This window comes from Canis lupus, chromosome 23 (genome assembly GCF_011100685.1).
Source record: "Canis lupus familiaris isolate Mischka breed German Shepherd chromosome 23, alternate assembly UU_Cfam_GSD_1.0, whole genome shotgun sequence".
In the NCBI taxonomy this organism is placed as follows: Eukaryota; Metazoa; Chordata; class Mammalia; order Carnivora; family Canidae; genus Canis; species Canis lupus.
In genome coordinates this window covers 22,873,300-22,900,864 of record NC_049244.1, presented here as the reverse complement: position 1 = coordinate 22,900,864, position 27,565 = coordinate 22,873,300, and the positions used below count along the sequence as shown (strand labels likewise).

Below are 27,565 nucleotides of genomic sequence, written 5' to 3'. Positions count from 1 at the left end.
TGCCCAAAGTTCTCCCTTTCACTCTGTGAAGACACAATGAGAAGATGGCCATCTGTGAACCAGGAGAAAATTCCTTATCAGACACCAAATCTGCCAACAACTTGATCTTGGACTTCCAGAACTGTGAAACAGTTGTTTATAAGCCACCTAGTCTGTGGTATTGCATTAGAGAAGCTGAATGGACTGAGATAGCTCCCCTTAAATGGAACAAATTATTGTTCCAAGTTCCACAAAATCCCTCGGAAACATTCTAAAACACATCACCTTTTCCAATGGTGAATCATTTTTGAACTTCACAGCACATTTTCTCTTTGATTGAAAACATGGATTTTTGAAAAAAGCTTAATTAAAGGTAAAATGTTTTCATAACCAAGTAAGAGCGTGTGATATTTAAACTATAAAGATTCCTGTTTAAAAGTAATTGTTGACTTGTTTCCAAGGCTGCGAGGGGAATAAAGAAGAAATTTAAATGGCAGGCTTGAGGAAAGAGGTCAGATGTTGCCACAGGCAAATGGAACGTGAAGTTAAAAAGCTTCCGTGCTACGCTGAACTCCAAAGCTGTTGTTTTTGAGAGGGTTCTAAAGTTGGCAATCAAACTTCTCCCATTCTTAAATGAAAAACAGTGAATTTAATGTAATGCTCTTAAAAGTAGTAAATATACTCAAGTGGATGTTTTGGCTACTTTAGAGCTGGATAATCTGATCACAAAACCCAGGAAGAAAAAGGAAAATGCATCTGGGAAATGTTTTTTCAAAATGAGGACTTGGCTCTCTTCACACATATTTCCTTTAGCTTCATCACACAAAGCTACAGCTATTCAAGATATTTTGAAAATTTTCCCCTATTGGCCAATGAATTTTCCCATTTCCCACACATGTTCATATGTTTGTGTATCCTCCATTGGTTGAATCTCAACTTCATGGTTTTATGCAGTTGGCTAAACCTCTCTAAAACAAAACTATCTCCAAGACATAATGTTTTATAGGATGAATTTGACAGGTCTGCCACATAAACCTCTGAAAAGGGAGAGAAAACACATTTTGTGTGTATGTTTTCATTATCTTAATGATATTAGAGCTTCTACTTGCTGGTCAAGTTCAGGAGATCATTGCAATCTATCTAGTATCTACTAAATTGTGTCTATGTATTAGTGAAGATAAAGATCTCAACAGCCCTTAACATCCATCATTCTACAACATAGCTGTTCATCCACATTTTTTTATGAACTTTGGCTCTAAGTGTAAAAGCAAATATAAAGCTCTAAATTGCTGTGAAAGAGCAAAAAATGCTAATGATTGTCCTCAGGATTAGTGAAACTCTCTTTCTCCTCCTGTATAATTCATAATCAATGCCTCTGACCTTAACATTCTTTAAAAAAGAAAATGCAACTTTCTTGCCTCTTCTTGCTTTCAGGTTCAAATACAATATAATGTTCTTCACATGGAATAAGACCTTTTATGATTTGGTTCTAATTTTTTTTTTGCCCAGGTTTCTGAAACTATGAGAGAATAGATTTCAGCCTAATAAGCAAGTGAACTTCAACAGCATTATCCAAAGATAGAACTGGTTCTTATCACAGATAATGATTTCACTCTCCGTGAACAACCACTTGGGTATACTGTTCCAGATGTGATGGGTATATAAATGGAAAAAAACATAGTAGTTAATGAATGCTCAGACTTCCAAGGTTCAAATCACAATTTTACTCACTAGTTTCATGCACTTAGGCACATTACTTTTGTTAAAGATTTATTTATTTATCTGAAGGAGAGGGAGAGAGCGAGAGAGCAAACGCAAGTTGGGGGAAGGGCAGAAGGTGAGAATCTGAGGCAGACACTCACTGAGTGTGGTGCCCCATGCAGAGCTCAATCTCATGACTGGTGAGATCATGACCTGAGCTGAAATTCCAAGTCAGACCCTTAACCAACTGAGCCACTCAGGCACATTAGACATATTACTTTTCTGTATTTATCACCATCATACCTACTTCATAAAATTATGTGAAGGTCAAATAAGATATTATACATAAATGAGTAATCATATAATTTATCTTCAAAACTGAGTTACTTTTCAGAGTGAAGAGAGGATTATAAATAATTTTTTCAAGATAACAGGTGTTCTACCATAGGAATTTTATAAAGAAAACATTTAAGAAATTACCTGACACAAATGATAAAGAGATTTTAGATCTTATTATTGTTGTGATATTACTATTGTTTTAGTTGTTGTCATGAAAGAGATGACCCTTAAGGTTTCTTCCCAACTCTGAGATTCTAAGGTTTGCTAATAAATAGCTGTCATTTGCTAGCCCTGGTGAATCCATTACTGAACAGTGCATTTCAAGAAGGAGCTGAGAGAGGGAGAGGTAGATGGTAAATGTGAAGAAATATGTTTATTTCCAGAATCAATGTGCTTTGTTTTCAGTGCACCAGCTAAGCATAAAATGGAGAATACTTCTGTCAAATCTGTGGAGGAAACTGCTTTATCACATTGGCAACTTTTTTCCTTCTTATCAACTTTGGATTGTAAAAGACAAGTAAATTGAGTTGATGTTCTCTGTTATGACTTGTACTGACATGATTGATATGAAGCAACCTTCATATTGCATAGGAGGAGGAAAATAATGGCACCTTGCAGCCAATGGAGGGTGTCTGGCACAGAGAAGCTCTCTAAATCTCTGCGGGGGTCCAGAAACATTTGTGTTCTCATTTCTCCTCAAGCTAAGAAGAAGAAGAGGAAAAAAAGATGAAGTCATTTTAAACATGGATACACTTTTACAAGATAGGATGTAGTAGAGGGAGTGTGCTAATGCTTTTTACTGTACTGTTGTTAAAGGATCACTTTCAAAAAAGGCAATATAATGACTCTCAGACAGGTATAAATTGAATGTGTATTAAAGATTTTATTTAATTCATTAATAAAATAAGGGGATCAGCATGTATCAAGCCAGTTCAAAGGCAAATCAAAAGAACAGGCATATGTGTAAATGAAGCTTATTGGAATGAATGTAAAAATGGAAGGAAAAATTGGCTTCTACAGTGGGAAAAGAAAGTCAAATGAACCTCTGAGAAACAAAGTGTACATGTCTATAGACATGAATTATTTAGCACTGCTATCAGTTATCTATAAGTAACAGTGCTAGTTGTGAGATAGCTCCCACAGAGTCAGTCCCATAACTCAAAAGTAAGCTCTAGAGTAAGAGTTGGCAAAGTATAGCTGAGGGCCAACCATCTGTTTAGTAAATAAAGTTTTATTGGAATACAACCATGCCTATTTGTTTATGTACTGCTTATGATGCTAAATGGCATAATTGAATAGATGCAACCTAATGGTCTCTAGCCTAACTAAAATGTTTACTGTTAGGTCCTTTAAGGAAACGTATGCTGACCCTTGCTATTGATAATGTCTAAGTTTCCATTAAAAAACAAATTTTCCTCTATATTGTGTAATGGTAAAATAAGAATTTGGGAACTAGATAAATCTGGATTCAAATCTTAACCCTATTGCTTAATGAATGCATTCTTTTAAACTTCTGGAATTTCAGTTACTGAATAAATATACAAACATTATTCTTTGTTAATTAAGTATGACAATACCTCTCTTGTATGGTTATCATGAGGGTGAACTGAAATAGTAGATATAAAGAGCTAGTAGAATTTTTCAATACAAAACATTATGGAGTTCAAAAAATGTGAATTTTTATTCATTATTTTCTATTAGAATTCATCCTTAGGGCCAAAACTAACTGTAAGCCAATAGCCTTAAATTACTGGGCTTCTCATCAAAAAAGAGCTGGCCATTCATGCTGCCTGAAATATTATCTGTCCACCATGTTATTGTTTGGGACAATAAAGTGCAGCCTAATATATCAATAAGCACAATGAATTGGGGATCAGAGATTAGAGACCCAGCCTGGTGAGTTTGGAAAACTCTCAAATCTCTCTAGTTGTCAATTACTTTATCTCTAAGTTAAAGTGTATAGCTAGAGGCAGAGAACTGCTGGGGTCTTCAAGGCTCTGAAATTCTGTGAAATGATGTCATAATATCCTCCTACCAATTAACAGCTGAGAGAGTGAAGTTTGGGGTAAAGAGGAAACATGACAGGAAATTATGGCCATAAAGAGAGCAGTTATTTTTTTCAGCATAATGCTATTGCTTTCTTATATTTTCTAGCAGATATTTCTTTAGGCAGAAAAAGATGTCTGAATTGTTTTATGTTACACATCCACTCTGCCTGTTAAAGAGTTAATAGAGTCCTGCACATAGTGGAACTTAATTAATAGCCAATGGAGATGGAAATAATTCTTTAATGATTATTATCATTAACTGTTCCTCATAACATCCCTGGGAAGCAATGTCAGTATAATTGTCTTAGTTTTACAGGTGAGAAATCTGAAACCCAGAGAAGGTGGAGCCACATGGCTAAAGTCACACAGTTAGTAATTAGCAGAGCTGGGAATAGAATTCAGCATTCCAAGTCCTGGGATTTTTTTCAAACAAAATTATAACCACAGCCTGCCAATGGACTAGGAGCCTTGGGGAAAGACATTCCTCTGAAAAGACCGGAGGTTTTACATTGCTACCCAAAAGCACTGAGCAGGGTGGGCTCCTGAGGAGCCATTTATTTCTTACACATTAGTATATTATCTCAATCCTTATGATGATTTTTATATTAAAAATGTCCTTAAGTTTCCAGACACCTTGTTAACATGGCTTTGTAATTCTTGGATAAAATGTCTAAGCTTGAAGTCATGCCCTAGCAATGAGGTTAGTGAATTTAAAACTGCTGATTAAAAATGTAGGTGGCATATAAATCATGATTTATTTCATTCACTTATCCAACAAATATTTATTGAGTGGCAACTACCTATCAAGCACTGATCTAGACATTAAGAATATAGCCACAAAACAAAGTCCTCTGTTAATGGACATTTCAGTCTGGTGAGAAAATAAGAAAATGTATTATATAAAATTAGTATTAACAAATATAATGGAGAATCAGAAAATCAGCTTAGGAAATGAGAATAGGCAGTATTCAGAGAGTTTGCTATTTTTATTTTTATTTTATTTATTTTGGAGAGGGTGGTAGAGAGTTTGCAGTTTTTATATACAAATGTCAGGGAAGTCCTTTCTGGGGAGGTAACATTTGAGAAGAAGCCTAAATAAAGTTAGAGGCCCGGCTGGAAAAAAAAAGTAGCTGGAAGACTTAGTGTGCCCCAAAGCCTGGAGCTACCACATGCTTGGCAGGTTTATGGAATAGCAACCAAGCTAGTAGGGATGGAGCATGCTTAGTAAGGAGTAGCGTCAGAAGATCATGTTGTAGAGGAAGCTGTTGGCTCCAAGGCCAGGATAAGAACCTTGAATTTTATTCTCATTGAGGAGGGAATGCATTGGAAGGTTTGAGGCAGAGCACTACCATGCTGTAATTTATATACTATATTTCCATTCCAATGGCACTGTAGAGAATGGACCATAGTGAGTATAACTGAGAGAAGAGACAGTTCAGACAGCATTGCAGTAGCTGAGGTGAGAAATCGTAGGGTTTGGTTGTTGTAGATGTGATGGATCAAGTTTGGAGATTGGATCTATTTTGAAGATGAAGACAATTTATTTTCTAATAGATTGGATGCAGAGTATAAAAGAATAAAAGGGTCAATGAGTCGGGTGATTCCAAGTTTTTTGGCCTTAGTACCTAAGCGGTGATATAATTTATTGAGCTAGAGAACACAAATGGGGAAAAAAATGGGGAAGGATGTAAAATTTTAATTTTGGACAAATTAAACTTGAGATGTTTACTTGAAACTTAAGAGAAGCTATTCAGTAGACAGTAGGATTTGTGAGTGTTTATTTCAGAGAAGTTGAAACTTCACATATTTTTGGAGAAATTTGTATGTAGATATTTAAAACCACAGATCTGGTCAAGTTCACACCTAGATATTAGCCCTGGGGTACTGCAATATTTAGATGTTTGGAAGTAAAGAAAGATCCTAATAGTAAACTAAGTAGAAGGAAAAGCTAGGTGAGTATGGGATCTCAAGGAACAGGTAAAGAGTATTTCAAAAGCAAGCATGATTACCTTTGTCAAATGCCACTAAGAAACTGGATTTAAAAAGGACTGATTAAAAAAAAAAAAAGGACTGATAAGTGACTGTTGAACTGGGTAATGTGGACTTTGGTGGTGAGGTCCTTGGTGACTTGAACCAAAATGGTTTTAGTAGAGAGGTAGGAATGAAAGCCTTCTCAGAGAGTATTCAAGAGCGAGTTAGAAGACAGATATTGGAAAAAGATGCAAAAAAAATTATTTTTAGATAGCCTAAAGAAAAGATTAGAGAAATGGGACAGTGATTGGATAGTGATGAATAAATAATTTTTTAATGTATGAGATAGCACATCATGTTTGAAGGCTGTTGGGAATAATGTAATCAAGAAGGGCTGTCAGGCAAGGGGACAAGGGATTGACAGGGGTGACAGGCAGTAAAAATGTATATTGCTCACAGATTAAAAGTTCTTGTCAGCTTAAAATTCATTGGATACATGTTACTGGAAAGAGTAAGTTGGAACTGTGAGAGGTAAGACAGTGGGATGCTTGACTTTGAGGTCCTGTTAATAGACGAGATCCAAGGGCTGAGAAAAATGAGGATATTGCTTCCTTGTATGTTGACAATTCATTGATCCTAAGAAGACAAGTGTTAATTCTGTTTTCTGTTGTCATAATGAACATGCAGAAAAAAGTATGTAGAATAAAACCTAAATATAACTATAATTTTTTTCCTATTTAGAAGTTGTTTATGCTCATTGTATTTATGCAATAGAGAGAGAGAGAAGAGAAGGTGTAACTGTAAAGGCTGTATGTAGGCTCCAGGACACAGGTGGGTAAATGAGTTCAGGATTATACAAATTAATCTGTTCCTTCTGTTAAATGGAAGGTGGAGTATATGTCAATAGAGGCAAATTGGTAAACTTGGAAAAAGCATGAAAATATGGCAGTTATTTTCTGATTGCATTTTTTTCTCTGTGAAATGAGTAGCAAGAGCTCCAAAGAAGGGAGAGCAAATTGGGTGGGGAAATGGAGGAGGATTGCTAGGCAGCCCTGAGGGCCTACTTGAAGTTTGTGGTCATAAATTTAAAGTGAGACCAGCTAGCACATTTATGTGTACTACAATATTAGGGTTTTCTGTCGAAATAAAAATTTTTTATTGAATTTCCACTTCATCTTTTCTTGTTTACTGCCACCCAACATAATATCTTCAGGCAATGAGGAAAGGATTTTATTTACATGAAAATTCGACGATAAAATTAGGCAGCCCACATCCACTCTTCCTTCTGGAAGCAAATAGACTGTACTTAAACTAATTTCTTTGTTTCAGTTGAAGAGTTTTTCAGATACATTGCTTCTTCTAGAGATACCCATGTTAGCAGACTTTCATTTTGTGTTTTGAGAAGAAATACTGTTTTATATTATATGTCATAATGTTCATTATGTAAAATGTAAGAGTCAGTTAAAAATATAAGAAAATAAAAATCAGTGTTCCTATCCACCAGTGATAATCACTAGTAATGTTTTAGTTTATTTATTTTTTGGACTGTCTAGATAAATAGATTTATTTCTCTTCCAATGGGACCACACTTTAAAAAGTTTTATTATCTACTTTTTAAAATGTAATAATATATATTCTAAATGCCTTTCAATGTCATTCTTCTAGCATATCATTTTTAATGGATTCTTTTGTGTGCATAGTTTCTTAATAGAACTGACAAATTGTAAAGTTCAATGGAAGGGGGAAAGTGTAAGAATACTTAAGAATATTTTGAAAAAAAAAGAAAATAGCAACAAAAACGTGCATATTTTATAACTTAGCAATACTATTTCTATGATATATATTTTATAGAAATGTTAGCACTTTCGCAAAATGACATTTGTATAGAGGAACTTACTGAAGCGTTGTTTCTAATAATTCACATTTAGAAATCACTCAAATGTTTTTCAATAGGTGAACAGGTAAATGATGACATATTTAATTTAAAAATAAGGATTCCAAGACATATCATCCAGTGGGAAAAATCATCAAATAATAGATACGATACTTTTTTATGAAAATGAAATAAAAAACCTTTCTATACTTAAGTGCATATAAATGAAGGTCCATTGGCTATATATCAAATCAATAGCAATACTTATCTCTGGGACAAGAAATAATGTTCTTGGAGAAGGACAAATAGAGCAATTATGTGAGAAATTTTTGCATTTTTACTCTGTATATTTGTACAGAGTATGAACTGGTACAGATTGGTTTACTTTTTAATATTGAAAATGTGGCTATGCATTATTTATTATTATTTATGTATATATTTTTTATAAATATTATACATTTCATAAAGCACCAAAATAAAAGTATTAAAAGCAGACGTTATTAGTAAATTTTTGGAGCTTGTTATAGCTAACTTTATCTGAAATATGTATGTTTGTGGATGGGAGCAGTTGAGGTTTCCTTAAATAAATGGAAGATTAACATCTGTTAGACAAAAATATCAGAGATGCAGGAAGCAGGATATGTGAAAGCTCACAGGTCAGAAGGCATATTTGAGGAACAGAACAAATGTATGGCTACAGCATAGAGATCAATGAAAAGAATGACATAGGGTAAGGATGGTGAGATTAGCAGAATTAAGATCCTGAGGGGTGTTGTAATCCATGCTGGGATTTGGAGATTATATTAGCAATAATTAAAGAGTTCTTAACTTCAAGAGTGATGTAATCAGCTTTACATTTCAAGAATCTCAGATGTGCTTGAAAATGGAGACTGGGTTGAAGGAGAATATATCTGAATAAAAAAGATATATTAAAAAATAGTGGTCCAAGTGACAAGACAGTAAATTGAGCAAGTATTGTAGCACTGAGTGTAGACAATGGGATCAAGTCAAAGAATATTAATGAAGGGGAATTTACAGGAATTGCTGATAGGCTGGACATTAAGGGAGGACAAAAAGTCAAGCTTTATGCTTTAAAAAAGGGACATTTATAAAACAAACACATGGGAAGGTTGAAAGTAAAATAATGAAAAAGTATAAATCAAGCAAGTACCAAGCATCTAGATATTTAAGAACTTCTATAAATCAATAGGAAAAAAAAAGACATTTTACTTATATGTTTATTTTTCCAGCTTTATTGAGATACTATTTGACATATGAAATGTGACTTTAAGGTGTACAATGTGATAATTAGACACGTGTATATACTACAAAAACGATTACTACAACAAAGTTAGTTAACACCTCCATCTGTTCACATAATTAAAATTGCTTTTGTGGAAAAAGCATGTAAGATCTTTCGGACAACTTTCAAGTATATAATTACTTATTGTTAATCATAGTCATTATACTGTACATTAAATCTCCAGAACTTATTTATCTTATATAGGAAGTTTGTACTCTTTGACCAGCATTTCTCTATTTCCCCCATCCTCTATTCCTTGACAACCCCCATTCTACTCTGTTTTTTCTATGAATTCGGCCTTTATGTATGCATAAAGTTTATATATAAACTGTTTCTCTTACCATAATGCCCTTAAGATACATCTATGTTGTTACAAAAGGCAGGATTTCCTTCTTTATTTAAATGGCTGAGTAATAATCCTCTGTGTGTTTCATGCCCTGGTTTCTTTACACATTCATCCTTCGGTGGACATGTAGGTGGTTCCCATGTTTTGACTATTGTGAATAATGTGACAATGAACATGGGAGTGAAGATATATTTTCCAGATAGTGATTTCATTTAACTTTGGGTATATTTCATGTACCTAGTGACCATTTAGATGTCTTCGGGAAAATATCTATTCAAGTCCTCTGACTATTTTTTAATCAGATTGGGTTTTGTTGTTGTTGCTCTTGTTTTGCTATTGAGTTTTATGAGCTCCTTATATATGTTGGATATTAACTATTTATCAGATATATGCTTTGCCAGTATTTCCTACATTCATGGGTTGCCTTTTCATTTTGCTGATTGTTCCTTTTGCTTTGCTGAAGCTTTTTAATTTGATGAAGTTCTACTTGTTTTTTTTTTTTTTTTTTTTTTTTACTAATGTTGCTTATGTTTTGGGGCATATCCAAATAATAATTGCCAAGACCACTATCAAGGAGCTTTTTTTAACCTATGTTTTCATCTAATACTGTTATAGTTTGGGATCTTACATTTAAGACTTTTTTTTTTTTTCATTTAAGACTTTAATTTTGAGTTGTCTGAGTGGTATTAGATAGAGGTCTAATTTCACTTTTTTGCATGTTAATATCCAGTTTTCTCACCACCATTTATTTGAAAAGACTATCCTTTCCCCATTCAGTATTCTTGGCACCTTCATCAAATATTTATTTGTTGACCATTTATCTGTGAGTTTACTTCTGGACTCTGAATTCCATTTAATAGATCTATGTCAGGTTTTATACCAGTGCCATACTGTTTTGATCACTATAACTTTGCAATAAATTTGAAATAAGGAATTGAGATGCTTGTAACTTTGTTCTTCCTTCTTATGACTCCTTTGGCTATTCAGGTTTTTTGTGGTTCTATACAAACTTCAGGATTATTTTTTTTCTATTTCTGTGAAAATACCATTCGAATTTTGATAGGGATTGCACTGAATATGTAGATTACCTTGGGTGGTATGGACATTTTAATAATACTGATTATTCTGATCTAGGAACATGAGATATCTTTCTAATTATCTGTGTCTCCTTCAATTCCTTTCATCAATATCTTGTTATTTTTAGTATACAGATATTTTACTTCTTTGGTTAAATTTATTCCTAAGTGGGATCCCTGGGTGGCGCAGTGGTTTGGCGCCTGCCTTTGGCCCAGGGCGTGATCCTGGAGACCCAGGATCGAATCCCACATCAGGCTCCCGGTGCATGGAGCCTGCTTCTCCCTCTGCCTGTGTCTCTGCCTCTCTCTCTCTCTGTGACTATCATAAAAAATAAATAAATAAATATTTAAAAAAATATTCCTAAGTATATTATTATTTGTGATATTATCATAAATGAATTGGTCTTTTTATTTTTCTCAGCTCATTGTTAGTGTACAGAACCAATTTTTGTATATTGATTTTATATCCTGTAATTTTGTTGAATTTATTTATTACTACTAACATATGTATGTGGGCTTTCCTATATAAAAGATAATATCATCTGAAAACAGACAATTTTAATTATTCCCTTCCAATTTGGATGCCTTTTATTTCTTTATCTTGACTATACCAGCTAGGACTTTGAGTACTACATTGAATAAGAGTGGTGAAAGTGGCATCCTTGTCTTATTGCTGGTATTACAGGAAAAGCTTTCAAACTTTCACCGTTGAGTATCATGTTAGCTATAGATTTGTTATGCATGGACTGTATTCTTAAGTGTGCTTCGTCTACATCAAAATTCTTGAGTTTTTATAATAAAATGATATTGAATTTTTTTCAACTGCTTTTTTCTGCATCTATTGAGATGATCATATCATTTTTCTCTTACAATCTATTAATTAAATTTAATCACATTTAATGATTTGCTTATGTGGAACCATCCCTACAACCCAGGGATAAATCACACTTGACCATGGTGTGTGATCTTTTAATGTGCTATTGAATTTGGTTTGCTGGTATTTTGTCGAGAATTTTTGCATAATCATCAGCGATATTGGCCTTTAGTTTTCTTATAGTGTCCTAGTCTGGTTTTGGCATCAGGATAACATTGGTCTCATAAAATAAGTTTAGGAGTATTGCTTCATCTTCAATTTTTTTTTTCAATTTCATTTCTTCAAACGTTAGTTTCAGGAGGATTGCTGTTAATTCTTCTTCAAATATTTAGCAAGATTTACCAGTGAAACCATCTGCTTCTGGGATTTTTTTTTCCCCCTGGGGAATTTTTGATTACTGATTTAATCTCCATTTTAGTAACTAGCCTGATCATTTTCATGATTCAGTCTTGGTAGATGGTATTTTTTAAGGATTTATCCATTCCTTCCATTATCCAATTTGTTGTGTTATAATCAATAACAGTTTTTTATGATCCTCTGATTTTGTGGTGTCAATTATAATGTCTTCTCTTTCATTTCTGATTTTGAGTCTTTTTTATTCTTAGTCTAGTTAAAGGTTTGTCAACAATCTTTTCACAAAACCATCTCTATTTTCACTGAACTTTTCCATTACTTTTCTGGTCTCTGTTTCATTTACTTTTGCTCTTTGTTTATTTCCTTCCTTCTGCTAAATTTGGGTTTAGTTACTAAATTTAGGCATAATGTTCGGTTGCTTATTTGAGATCTTCATCATTTTCTTAAGGTAGAAGTTTATCACTATAAAAATTCCCTCTTAGAACTGCTTTTGCTGCATCTTTTATGTTTTATATGCTTTGTTTTCATTTTTATCTCAAGATTAAAAAATTTTTGAGTGAAAGGGAATTAAGGGAAAGGAGAGAAAATGAATGAAAATATTAGTGAGGGTGATAAAACATGAGAGACACCTAACTCTGGGAAATGAACAAGGGGTAGTGGAAGAGGAGGTGGGTGGGGGGTTGGGGTGACTGGGTGATGGGCACTGAGGGGGGCACTTGGAGGGATGAGCACTGGCTGTTATGCTATATGTTGGAAAATTGAACTCCAATAAAAAATTAAAAAAAAATAAAGCACATAACTGTTTTCAAATTTAAATAAATAAATAAATAAATAAATAAATAAATAAATAAATTTTGGTTTTTTTTTATCTATTGGTTATTCAATAACATATTGTTTAATCTCCATATCCTGGAGGATGTTTCATGTCTACTTGAAAAAAAAATTGTATTCAGATACTTTGGAGATGAAATGTTCTATATTTGCTAGATCAATTTTGCATAAAGTATACTTCAAATTCAATGTTTGTTTATTGATTTTTTGCTAATCTCTGCATTGCTGGAATTGAGATATTGAAAGCTTTCCAACTACTGTTGTGTTGTTGTCTATATTTCCCTCCAGATCTTTGAGTATTTTCTTATATTTTTTAGATGTTCCAATAATCAATGCATATTTATTTACAATTGTTATATATTCTTGATGAATTGACCCAATTTTCATTATATAATGACCTTATTTGTCTCTTGTTACAGTTTTTGTCTTCTGTTTGCCTGAACATATAGCTATCCCTGCGTTCTATTAGTTTCCATTTGCACAGAATATTTTTTACCATCTCTTCACTTTCAATTTGTGTGTGTCCCTTGTAGTTGAAGTCTTTTGTTGATTGGCATTGTTGTTGATCATATTGGCATATGATTGGGTCTTGTTGTTTAATCCATTCAGCCACTTCATGCCTTTTGATAGGAGAATGTATTCCATTTACATCTAAAGTAATTATTAATAGGTAAGGACTTACTAATGCCATCTTAATTTTTTTGGCTGTTTTGTAGTTCCATTGTTCCTTTCTTCCTTTTTGCTGTTTTTCTTTACGTATTGATCCTTTTCATATAGTGGTATTCTTTGATTCTCTTCTCTTTATTTTTTCTGTATCTATTTTAGGTTTTTGTATTCTGGTTACCATGATTCTTATATAAAAAACCCCATACATGTAACTGAATTTTAGGCTGTTAACTTGCCAGGTTGGGCCAAAGGCCTATGGTAGTGAGCCTAGCTGGGATCTGGATCCACAGGGGCTGATTTTGAGCTTGTTGCCCCAGGAACCACCCAGGGATGATGCCAAGGTAGGCCAAGGGCCTGAGTTCATGGTGACCAACTAGGAACCTGGTGTCATAGAAGTCATCTCGGGCCATGGAAGCCACCTAGGACCAATGGAGCCAGCAGATTACTGGGTAATCCAGAGGCCTAAATCCACTGGGAACTACCTAGAACCACAGGAGTTGGCCTGGTGCTGGAGCATTCATGGGGGAGGAGGTCTATGATGAAATTAGGTACTCATTTCACTCTTTCTCCCATAGGGAGAATGTCTCCACGTGTAGGTCTGCTCAGGCTTAGTGGAAGTGTGATGGGAGTACTGTAAATCCATTTTTCCTACTTTCCTCTTTGTGTCTTCTTATTTCTGTACTTGATTTAGGTGTTGTAATCTCTCATGGGAATTCTTAACCTTTGTAATGGCATTTTCATGCAGATAATTGTTCAAATTGATTATTTTGGGAGGGAATGTCCACTAAAATTCTTTTACCACCATTTGCAGACATCACTATCCCCAAAAGACCAACTTAAAAGTGGGCAGAAGGCTTGAATACATGTTGCAGAATGTGGGCAATGGACAGTATGTTCTGGATAGGATCCAAGAGCTCATCTGGTTTTGTGGCAGTCAGCTGCCTAAGAGAGTGTAACCCCATTCTTCCATCTGGAAGGACTGGATATACACATCTCCCTGGAAGTTCAGTAGCTTCCTTCATCTTAAAGTGGGTTTTTCTTTTTCCAAAATCAGCATCACCGGAGATGAGGAACAACTACTTAATATTCTTATTGATGCAGATTTGGCTCAGGTATGGACAGTAGTGAGGCAAAAAGTATCTTATTACCACCTCTCTTTTGTAAAACAGTAATTGTATCAAGAGATGAAATCTTCATTTGACATGAAGCAACCTTCCTAACACCCCAGTGATTAATTAGTGTTAAATTAATGGTGATGCAGCCAAGAGTCTGACGTTTGGTTATATGGTAGTTTTGTTTTTCAGTGTACCAAGAGTTTTTACTTTTACTTATGCTTCATCAGAATAAAATTGGAGGTTGGAAGCTTCATGGCCCATTAGCAAGATTCTATTTTTCACTTTCATTCTAATATGAAATGTAGAAAATAAAGATCTCTTAGAGCAGGTAAGATGTATTTCTCTATTTTGGGGGATGACAAAAAGAACAATTTGGCATAAGCACAGTAGGGATGACTTGACTAACCATTGTAGAGACTTCCTTGCTTGTCTTACACATAACATTGAAACAGGCTACTGAAAGAGATTGGCATAGCCCCATCTTTAAAATCTTTGAGAAGTGAAAAGGAGATAACATGATATCATACTACTTTAAAGGTAAAAAAAATAATTCCATGAAACACCAAGCCAAGAAAAGGAGGGGAGAGAATACTTTTTCTTAGGCCTTTGAGTTAAATTGAGCTGTTTTAAGTCTTTCTAGAAAAGGATTACCTCCTACGTGGAAACAATTCCAAGCCCGTTTTGCTCTTCAAATGACTGAAGGGAACAGTGGATAAAGAGAATATTCCATATCAGCTCTGAACTTTAATGCCTTCCATCATGAGTGGGAAAGCTCCAAACTTTAGCAACATGGTTTACATGTTGTCATTTCTAATGACTGAGTAATATTCCATTGTATATTTAATTTAATGGCATGACTAACTCATCAATAATCTTCTTTAGGTCTAGAGTGAATAAGGAAGAGAAATAAGGTTTTTCCTGCTCTACCTCACAAATTTTGAGAAGTGGTTTCTGTTCTGTCTTTCATAAAATTGCTTAAAATAGTGTTGTGAATTTTTTGGGTTTTGTTTTGTTTTTAACATAAAGCTCTGTAGAATTGACTCAGAGGTCTCATTGTAGAAGGAAAGGATAGGAATGGGGCTCTATGCTTCAACACTGGCCTTTTTTTTAAAAAATAGCTTTATCGAGATATAATTTATATACAAGTCACTCATTTATTTAAAGCATACAATTTCATGATTTTTAGCATATTCACAGATATGTGCAACTATTACCACAGTCAATTTTATAATATTTTCATCTTAGAAGAAACTCTGAATTCTCTACCTAGTACTCTAACACCTCACTTGTCACCCCAGTTTTAGAGAACCACTAAACTACTTTCTTTCTCTACAGATTTTTCTTTTATGGAAATTTCTTATGAATGGAATCACATAATTGTTAGTCTTTTGTGATTGGCTTCTTTCATTTAGCTTAATGTTTTCACATGTTGTAACATGTATCCATATTTCATTTCTTTTTATACCTGAAAATTATTTCACTTGTAAGCTTTTTTAAAACATGTATTTATAATCAAATTTTTATTTGAAATAAATACATTTTTATGCTATACTAAATTTAAATAAATATATTTGTTCTATATTAAAAATAATAACTTCTATACTAGTGACATGAAGATTTCTAAGTCTGCTCCATATCAGTTATTCTTTGAATCTCTATCTTTTCTATAACCAGCAATTCCCACTGAGTATTCTTTTTTTTGTATATATATATTTTTATTGGAGTTCAATATGCCAACATACAGCATAACACCCAGAGCTCATCCCATCAAGTGCCTACCTCAGTGCCCATCGCCCAGTCATCCCATCCCCCCGCCCACCTCCCTTTCCACTATCCCTTATTCGTTTCCCAGAGTTAGGAGTCTTTCATGTTCTATCACCCTCTCTGATATTTGCCTCTCATTTTCACTCCTTTCCCCTTTATTCTCTTTCACTATTTTTTATATTCCCCAAATGAATGAGACCCTATAATGTTTGTCCCTTTCCGGTTGACTGACTTCACTCACCATAATAGCCTCCAGTTCCATCCACATCGAAGCAAATGGTGGTATTTGTCATTTCTAATGGCTGAGTAATATTCCATTGTATATATAGACCACATCTTTATCCATTCACCTTTTGATGGATACTGAAGCTCCTTCCACAGTTTGGCTATTGTGGACATTGCTGCTATAAACATTGCAGTGCAGGTGTTCCAGTGTTTCACTGCATCTGTATCTTTGGGGTAATACCCACCAGTGCAATTGCTGGGTCGTAGGGCAGTTCCCTTTTTAACTCTTTGAGGAACCTCCACACAGTTTTCCAGAGTGGCTGTACCAGTTCACATTCCCACCAACAGTGCAAGAGGGTTCCCCTTTCTCACATCCTCTCCAATATGTGTTGTTTTCTGTCTTGCTAATTTTCACCATTCTCACTGGTGTGAGGTGGTATCTCATTGTGGTTTTGATTTGTATTTCCCTGATGGCAAGTGATACGGAGCATTTTCTCATGTGCTTGTTGGCCATGTGTATGTCTTCCTCTGTGAAATTTCTGTTCATGTATTTTGCCCATTTAATGATTGGATTGTTTGTTTCTTTGCTGTTGAGTTTAATAAGTTCTTTATAGATCTTGGATACTAGCCCTTTATCTGATATGTCATTTGCAAATATCTTCTCCCATTCTGTAGGTCGTCTTTTAGTTTTGTTGACTGTTTCTTTGGCTGTGTAGAAGCTTTTTATCTTAAGTCCCAATAGTTCATTTTTGCTTTTGTTTCCCTTGCCTTCATAGATGTATCTTGTGAGAAGTTGCTGTGGCCAAGTTCAAAAAGGGTGTTGCCTGTGTTCTCCTCTAGGATTTTGATGGATTCTTGTCTCCTATTTAGATCTTTCATCCATTTTGAGTTTCTCTTTGGGTATGGTGTAAGAGAATGGTCCAGTTTCATTCTTCTGCATGTGGCTGTCCAATTTTCCCAGCACCATTTATTGAAGAGACTGTCCTTTTTCCAGTGGATAGTCTTTCCTGCTTTGTCGAATATTAGTTGACCATAGAGTTGAGGGCCTTCTTCTGGGTTCTCTCTTCTGTTCCATTGATCTATGTATCTGTTTTTGTGCCAGTACCACACTGTCTTGATGATCACAACTTTGTAGTACAACCTGAAATTCGGCATTGTGATGCCCCCAAATCTGGTTTTCTTTTTCAATATTCCCCTGGCTATTCGGGGTCTTTTCTGATTCCACACAAATCTTAAGATGATTTGTTCCAACTCTCTGAAGAAAGTCTATGATATTTTAATAGGGATTGCATGAAATGTGTAAATTGCCCTGGGTAGCATTGACATTTTCACAATATTAATTCTTCCAATCCATGAGCATGGAATATCTTTCCGTCTCTTTGTGTCTTCCTCAATTTCTTTCAGAAGTGTTCTGTAGTTTTTAGAGTATAGATCCTTTACCACTCTGATTAGGTTTCTTCCTAGGAATATTATGGTTTTGGGTGCAATTGTAAATGGGATTGACTCCTTAATTTCTCTTTCTTCAGTCTCATTGTTAATGTATAGAAATACTACTGATTTCTGGGCATTGATTTTGTGTCCTGCCACACTGCTGAATTGCTGTATGAGTTCTAGAAAACTTAGAGTGGAGTCTTTGGGTTTTCTATGTACAGTATCATGTCATCTGCGAAGAAGGAGAATTTGACTTCTTCTTTGCCAATTTGAATGCCTTTTATTTCTTTTTGTTGCCTGATTGCTGAGGCTAGGACTTCTAGTACTAGGTTAATAGCCACACTGAGTATTCTTGATAAGTGAGTGATCCCAACTCCCTTTACTTATAGTAAAACTAAAGATAAATTGAATTAATGTGTGATCACCTTTACTAATATGTTTATTTTAAAGATAACTGCCCGATCAACTCTCCCTTTTTAACAAAATACAATATTCAGAATCTACTGATATGCCACATCTCTTGAAAACCTCCAGATGAGGTCATGGATTTGAATCCTGATACCATCGAGTTCTATCTTTGGGACCTTTGGCAAGATGTTTACCTATTCTAAGCTTTAGGTTTTTAAATCTATGCAATAAAGTAATATTTGTATCTCAGTACTTTTTTTTGGAGACAGTTAATAAGAAAATGAATGTGAATTTAAGGCATGGTTCATGGCTTACTGAATGTTATGAAGCATTTAATAAATAAGTTGTCATTATTTATATTGTTATGATCACTTGAATCCCAATATGTAGCACAGTGCTTATTACATATTAATTGCCCCCCCCAATATTTGTCTAATAAAGTAATAGATGAATTAAGGAGCATCTCAAGACTAGAGTCCCTAAACCCTCCTGCACTGTTGGTGGGAATGTGAGTGCAGCCACTCTGGAAAACTGTGTGGAGGTTCCTCAAAGAGTTAAAAATAGACCTGCCCTACAACCCAGCAATTACACTGCTGAGGATTTACCCCAAAGATACAGATGCAATGAAACTCCAGGACACCTGCACCCAATGTTTATAGCAGCAATGTCCACAATAGCCAAACTGTGGAAGGAGCCTTGGTGTCCATCGAAAGATGAATGGATAAAGAAGATGTGGTTTATGTATACAATGAAATATTCCTCAGCCATTAGAAATGTCAAATACCCACCATTTGCTTCGACGTGGATGGAACTGGAGGGTATTATGCTGAGTGAAATAAGTCAATTGGAGAAGGACAAACATTATAGGGTCTCATTCATTTGGGGAATATAAAAATAGTGAAAGGGAATAAAGGGGAAAGGAGAAAAAATGAGTAGGAAATATCAGAAAGGGAGACATAACATGAGAGACTCTTAACTCTGGGAAACGAACCTAGGGTTGGTGGAAGGGGAGGTGGGCAGGGGGTGGGGGTGACTGGGTGACGGGCACTGAGGGGGGCACTTGAGGGGATGAGCACTGGGTGTTATTCTATATGTTGGCAAATTGAACACCAATAAAAAATAAATTTATATATAACAAAAAGACTAGGGTCCCTATATTGTATATTTCATTTTGCCAACCTGTACTTCACAACAGAGTTGTCTGCTTTGTGTGAGTAATTTGGGGAAGCCACTGAGGGAAGTTCTTCTCATGACAAAAGTTACTACTAATGGGGGGGGGGGATGTGTTAATTTCTGTCTGGAACCTCTCATTGTCATCTCAAGGAGAAGAGTAGATATTAGGATGTTTCATTTCTGTTGATAAACAGTGATGATATTACATCCCCTGCACTCTCTCCCAAGGTAAAATGACATCAGAATCCTTGTAAGCATTTCTTCTAGAACCACCTGGCATTGATTTTTTTTTAAGCTGTCCTTCCTGAGGACTCAGCAAATTTACAAAGTGAAGGAAGCAATAATTCTCTGGCCAAGAAAACTGCTGAAGTAAAGCCACATGTTTTTCTATACACATTGGTATAACAGAGAGCCAGCCTGACACAAATGCTGATCACCCCCCTCCCCATGCTTGAAAGTGTTAGTTTCTGAGGAGTGGAGAGCCTGGGGCTCAATCTCTGTGTTTTGTTGCTCTTAAGTTCCTATGGGTATATGTGTTCCATTTGATTTTCAAAGTAGTAGGCTACCTTGATTTAAGATAGGGTAAAATCAGAATTGTCTTTTAGGAATAAATAACAATTTATTGAAGGCTTGTTCTTTCTCTGCACATTTTTTGGATACATAAAAAAACATAAAGTGGGACCTCTTCAAAGTATAGTAACAGAAAGATGACACAGTTCTTCCCTTTCCTCTGAATTCCTAAATCTAAGCAATTTGAGAGGTTAGGTGGATATTTCTTGAGTATACATTTGAGTGAAACTTTGGGATTTTATAAGGACAATAAATGAAGGAGAGAATAAAATTGCAGAAGGAAGTTCTTAACTAATCATAGCTGTCTCTCATTTTGTCTTTTCAGTGTCTATCTTCCTATGGGCCATCAGCTCTCCTTCTGGAACTGATGCTGTCTCCATTCTGCCTGATTGCGTTCATTACTCTCCCTGGGTAGAATGGGGACATATCCCTACTAAATTTGGCCAAATAAACTTGTTTTCTAAAAGGAATGTGTTAAGGAAAAGAAAAGATGAGAAATAAAAAAAAAAAACTAAATTAAATTAATCACTTGCCTGAAAGAATAGAGAAAATGTGAAACATGGAGGAAAGGGAGACTGTGGAGAGAGATTCATGGTGCTCAGTGCAGCCATAGATTGGCTTCAGAGGCATACAATACAGCCCTTACTTTATTTGTATTTACTTTAAACGTCTGTACTTATCTCAAAACTGTGTTTGCCTTGGGCTATCAATAAGCCCCTTGCAGAGTCCTTTTTTTTTTTTTTTTTTTTTTTTTTTTTTTTTTTTTTTAACACGTGTGGCTTTTATGAGTGTTACCATCTTTAGAGCCTCTATGCTATATGTGGTCCTTCTCGGTTGGCCTTGCTTAAATCCTGGATTCATTACATTCTAATTGTGTGGTCTCTCTAGATCACAATTCTATCAAACATAGTATGTTGAAATTCTAAAACCTAACTTGGAGGGCTGTTATAAGTATTGTTGGTATCATCTTCATAGTTCTGAGTAGAGAGTCTTGCACAATGTAGAAGCTCAGGAAAATGGCAGATATTTTTGTTATTACCACAGCTGTTTGTCAACATCTACCTCTTATGGTTAAGCTTTGACACTTACTAGAATGTTTTGAGGTTTTCAGCTTCCAATTTTCAAAGCATAGGTGATGGACAAATTATGAATCATTTCTATATCATTTCTGGTTTTTGTATATTTCTAATGATAGTACTTCTGTTGCTTTAGGCACCCCATGAAAACTTCTATAAAGGTTCTTCAACAGAGGTGAAGTGCAAGGTAGGCATTTAAATTATTTTTCTCTGATAGCAGTGCTCAGCGTTTCTCATCTCAGAAGTGGTAGAATTAGCATTTACTTTGTGAGACTTGGCTGCTTATCAGAACTGGAAAGGAAAATAAACATGTAAAGAGTCAAAGTATATATAAATTTTGATCCCCTATTCCAGCCTTAATTGTCTAATAGTGAATTGTCAACCCACATTTAAATTTCACTTTTCTGTATTCCACTGGCATTGACTTAAATAATGAGCAATGTAATAAGCCATGTGTCACACTATATTACTTTTTAAAATAAGATTTTATTTATTTTTAGAGAGAGAGAAATCAAGAGGGAGGAGAAGAGGGAGAGGGACAAGAAGACTCTGCACTGAGCCCCACACAGGGCTTAATCCCAGGACCCCAAGATCATGACCTGAGCTGAAACCAAGAATCAGTAATCAACTATTACTTTTAGTTGGGCATCAGCTAGGCTAGGCTTGAGCAGTAGTGAACAGGGCCAGAGGACAAAACCCAGAAGACTTGTGATTTCAAGAATGAAGCCGAAGGTTAAGCCAAACAGTAAGTCTAGCACCATGTTAACAGATTGAAGCCACTAATTTGAGCAAAGCAGTGCATCAGTGGGACTGGGATCAAGAGAATGAAAGCAGTTACTAGGGAGAAGACATTAATAGAGAAACAGTGTATTTAATATAGAAGGCAGGTTGCTGAAAAGACCGTGAGTCCAGGCTCAAACCAGCATTTAGTCTTTCCTCTTCCTGGGTATATAATTATAAGCAAGCCCCTTCACTCCTATAAATCGCATTTTCCTCACATATAAAATAGGAATGGTATTTATCTTACCTACCTTCCAAGATTCTACTGATACCAACAGTAATGAAGTGTTTGATAACAACTGAGCACTATATATATTATAAGGTAATCTGAGGATTATGTGCCATATGCAGATCTATTTTGTTTGGCCAACATATGGCATCCAACCCATAGGTTACAGACAATATGGATTTCCTTGAAAAACTGAAAGATTTGGAGCCTCTGGGCCAGTGTTACCGTATAACAACAATAGGCTGGGCATTTGGGTTTGTAACCTATAAGGAGAGATTCATGTCTTTCCTCTGCTCAGGATCCAGACCTGACAGTGCAGGATATGATTAATCAGGGCTCAAGGCTCAGGAAGCAGCTCTCCACACCTGGCAGAGCCTGACAAAATCTTCGCAATCAGATTAACAAAGCAGTGATATGATGTCCTGTCAGTGGGGGCATGGACATGGAACATCATTATGCAGAACAATTTATTATCATAGCCGACCTTGTCCTGGGCTTTTGACTGCATATTGATGTGGCACAGCTCACTGAAGATGCATGGATAAATGTGACTAAGATATTGTGAGAGCAATTGGTATCAGCTAGAAAGCTAGCTTTTTCCACCCCATACTCAATTTGAAGAAAAACACAGTTCTGGGGATACCATTTATTTTGCTATTTCTGAGTCCTTTCACCTCAACTTCAGCAAGATACAGGGGCTTCTTTTCTTTATTCCTGAATAAACTTTTCGGTTCCTCCTTCAATTCTTTCTACTCTGGTACCTAGGAGGTCACTGGGGTGGGATAGTGGTGGAGTGGAACCTTTTTTTTTTTTTTTAAGATAGCTATGCTCCTTTTCTTTTTTTTTGGAATAGTCCAGGATATACCTGTTTCCTCCAGAATCTTCTTTTTTTCAAAGCTGTTGTCCTCACTCAATAGGTGTTATGATGTCACTCACATTGTACCATGAGGGGTCACTTTCTTGCATCTACATGAGGCCCCTGCCCCCAAACACAAGTCTTCCCATGAATATTTATTGAAATATCCACCAAGAATTTTTTTAATGCAATAGAATCAGAATTTATTATTAAAAATATACAACAATGTTTGACATTAAAAACAATTCAGGACCACAAAAACACAAAAAGCAAAGTAAAAAAAAAATATTGGGCAATAATACAACATCTGGGATATAGACACAATGGAATACTAATCAGCCATCAAAAAGAAAGAAATCTTGCCATTTGCAGCAACATGAATGGAACTAGAGGGTACCATACTAAACAAAATAAATCAGTCAGAGAAAGACAAATACCATATGATTTCACTCATATTCCACCAAGAATTTTAGACACAGCTTTAGTCATGTTCCACCTCTGCTATTTAATAAAAGGGGAGGCCCTTGTGTTATTTAATTCTTTTAAGTTTTAGTTTCTTCTTTCTTAAAATGGCCATTATAGGGAGAGAGGACAATAAGTCCTGTTTCATCTGGATACTTTTACAGTATTAAAGTGCAATGGATTTGGAATTGCACCCTGAGCCTATGACCAGCCTGTAATCCAGACTTAAGTGTACTTCACAGTGACCTTAGACTGGTGACCTTAGACTTGGGAGGCAGAAGGACACAAGAGGTCCTTAGAAACAGTGACCTTAGACTGGTGACCTTAGACATGGGAGGCAGAAGGACACTGACACCATCTGGAGTGAGCCACATTCTCCAAACTACATTTTATCAGGGGGTGCTCGCCTACTTAGCTATTTAGTCACCATCCTTGAGTGCATAGCTCCTTTATAGATACCAATTGCAATGGTGGGATCATAAAAATTAGTTTTATTCACAGAACAAAAATGCACCTTAACCAATGCAACAATGTTTATAAAACATACTCCTTGTCTTTGGGTAAAGATGTTGGTGTTACAGGTCAGGTTCCCCAGGCAGTCACTTGAAGAGAGGTTAGTGCATGGCAAATTTATTAGGGAATGCTCTTGAGAGCAATACTCCTAGATCAGAAAGGGGAGGAGGAAAGATGGGGCATAAGGAAAGCTTGGGCTGTGATGCAGTCTCAATTAAATTTTTAACCATCCTAATGGATGAAAATGACTGAGATAGCTATTCACTTTTTCTACATGCTGGGGATGAGAGTCAGACCTTTATACACTACACTGACCAATCAATCATTGGTTGTGGGAAGCCTCTAAGAAGGCTTTAACCTTCACAGAGGCAACTCTCTCTAGGACAGAACAGTTTGGGGTGGGGCCTGGGGTAGAGAAGCTGGGTAAATGATAGGTTTTGTGCTTTTTCTTGGTGGAGACATTTCCTCTTTCAAAATCACTCAGGTCTCTACATGTAACGCCTCCTTATTTTTGTATCATGTTTTATACTTCACAGATATTATCACCTATATCCCTCCTCTGTGACATTTTTTGAAGCCAGTGAAGCTGGTATCATTCCCATTTTAAAGAAAAAGGAACAGATTTTGAGACTCTTCCAATCATTCCATCCTTGTGTAGCCTTCAACAAATTATAATCTCTATAGGAAGCTTCCTTTTCAACAAAATGGAAGGTGAAAATAACAGGTGATTTCTAATAACATAAGAAATGTTATGTTTCCAATGTTTCATCCCCAGTTTACAAGCTATGATTGTGTGCCTTGCACAGATGTATGTGTCTGCTAAGTGGAACATCTGTGTCCTGCTCAGGAGTCTGTAGACTCCTGCTCCAGGGCTCTCTCTATTGCCCGACACTGCTACAATGGGACAGGTCAATGATGGGACTATGCTCTGAGGCTGCAGAGAGGATAACATGCAAATAAACTAAAATGCAAATCGAAAAAATATCCCCAGTGTGCAGGTGTCCTTAAAGTGTTTGGAATTGCATGAAATAACAAAGAGTAATATTGCCATGTTGTGTCCTGAAATATTCTCCCCTCTTCTAGATAAAATGACTCATGCTCCTGAAGTGGAATCACATGGAGCAAACTTAGCAAGATTCTAGGCAACATGCAGGCCTGTTTGTTTATTTTTTAGCCTTTTGTTGACATGAGCTTTTTTCTACAGTGTACATGCTATTCTCTAAATTTAGTTTGTTCTGTTAGTGAAAGACAAAAGCTGTGACATCTGACTTGAGTGTTTGTCAGTCTCACATTACATTCCTAACCTCTGGATATTCCAGGTATGCTCTTTCCAACTGAGAGGGTTTGCAGAGCTACTCTACACCCATGGGTAGCATCTTTTTCCTCTATCCATGGGGGTGATGTTTAACCTACAAATTTTCTTGCAATTTCAGCCAGTATTTAGTGCCCAAGCAAATTACCTGAAAATGAGAGGCTGGAGCTGACCCAAGTCAGACCTCATCAGCATTCAGTAATACAGGTACAAGGTGAATAAAAGAAGAGGCAAGACATGTGGAAAAGGGTTCGATCAAAGAAGAGCAGTGAAGCAGAAAATAAGGACATTGCCAGGTTGCTTGGCCCCGATTTCATGTACCTTACAAGCTGTTTATTACAACAATGTGAAGTCTCCTGATCTACCTAAGTGTGCCTTTTCTTACACTATGGTTCTTCTATCTGGGGGAAACCTGGCTGTGTTGTACATCAGCCTTGGTTTTAGAGAAAGAAAATGAAATTATGCATTAGTTTGAAGGAGAGAATGCTCCCAGCTCCCTGATGTGAAAAAAAATGGAGTAAGGCAGGAAGCAAGAGCAAGTTCTGCTTTGCACTCTGCTTTTGTCCTTGACAACTGCTCTCAAAAGCTCAGACCATGAACTGCCCTCCTAGATTTGTTTGAACTTTTTCTTTTTTTTTTTTTTTTGTTTGAACTTTTTCTAATGCACTTTAGTGCATTTTTATTTCTCCTCCCAGGTAGTTTTCTTAAAATCTTTACTTTTTGGCTCCAAATCTCTTTGAGAAAACTTCTTAAAACATCATATTGATTCAAATTGAATTCTTTAACATATTAATTCATTTCATATATTTGCAATCACAAATGTTACTGAATGATATGTTCTCCATCATTGGAAGGAGCCAAAATGTTCTAGTCACTATAGTAAATACTGAATTTCACTTTTCTCTCTTCTTAATGTGCTACAGTAAGATGAGCTGAAGTGAAGTCATCAGAGAAAGTTGTGAAGTCCTCCACCTTAAGTTCTGTCACCTTTTGGTGGGAAGCCGTAAGAGATTATCAGTCAATATATAGCATTTAGATATGGGATAAAAGATTTAAACTGAATTTCTCTGTATAGCCTGGTACATAGAAGTACCATTATAGTGGACATAAGCTGGTAATAATAACTTCAGTTATAAGGCCAGTGTTTATTTTTTAGAATAGGAAAGGCACATTAGAACTTCCCTAGAATATCTTGACAATGTGGTGTGCATTAAGCCAAATAGCTTTTAACAGTTTGTCTAAAACCATCAAAATGTCAATTATACTCTAAGAAGTCACATCTCAAAGCATTTGTCATCCTCTGTCTTCAGGATTATTCTAATCATTTATATATCAGGTCCATTTCATCTTTAACAAACTGACAGAGAGACAAAACCAGTGAAAGGAATCAGCGATTGATTCAAAAAGCTAAACCCTTTGACCTCAGTTTCCCCTCTAGCTATGTAAGCCTGGCTACCCATTGTCTCTTTGTTTAGAATGAGATGCCTGAGATCAGTGTTCTCTAATGTAGAATGTTAACAATAAGAAAAATTAGGTGTGGAATACTCTGGAACTCTGCTATCTTGCAATTTTGCTGTAAATCTAAAAACATTCTAAAATAAAAGGTTTTATTGGTTAAGCATCCAGATCTTGATCTCGGGATTGTGAGTTCAAATCCCATGTTGGGCTCCATGCTGGGTGTGGAGCCTACTTTAAGTGAATGAATGAATGAATGAATGAATGAAAAGTTTACTGAAAAGTATTGATTCATCACCGTCTCTAGTTTCATTAAATCCCACTCCCTACTCTAGCTACTGTAGTCTGATTCACTTAGCACTGAACTGAAAGGACTTTGCAAAGTTACCAATAATCACCATGTCGATAAATCCAGTGATCTCTGGTAGTCCTTATTTTCTTTAACTATAAGATTTCAGCTAATCTTATGACTTTAAACACGGTTTTCTTGCTTCTACGTCCCCAAAGTAGATTTCTAGCTGAGACCTTACCCCTCTACTTCATATTTATATATCTGACTACCTAATTAATATCTTCATGTGGTGTCCAATGCACATTTCAAGCTCAACATGGCCCAAATAAATACTTCCCTCTAAATATTCACTTCTGTTGATAGCCTTGCTCATCTCAGTTAATGGCAATTCAATCATTGTTTTTCACATTTTATTTTTACTGAGATATAATCGACACATAAAATTATGTATGTTTAAGGTGCACATGTTGATTTGATATATTATATATTATAGTATGATTAGGACCATAGCATTAACACACACCTCCATCATGTCACTTAATT

General features: G+C 35.6%; 1 long non-coding RNA gene across 2 annotated transcripts; it reads left to right on the top strand.

The window, feature by feature from the left end:
- Positions 1 to 25,993, top strand: LOC119877420. 2 transcript variants are annotated; one of them, XR_005376712.1, is made up of 3 exons: positions 1 to 352; positions 21,260 to 21,310; positions 25,397 to 25,993. It is a non-coding gene; the product is annotated as an uncharacterized LOC119877420 (long non-coding RNA). The 2 variants fall into 2 exon arrangements; XR_005376711.1 differs by lacking the exon at positions 25,397 to 25,993 and adding an exon at positions 24,500 to 24,855.
- Positions 25,994 to 27,565: the final 1,572 nt, after the last annotated feature.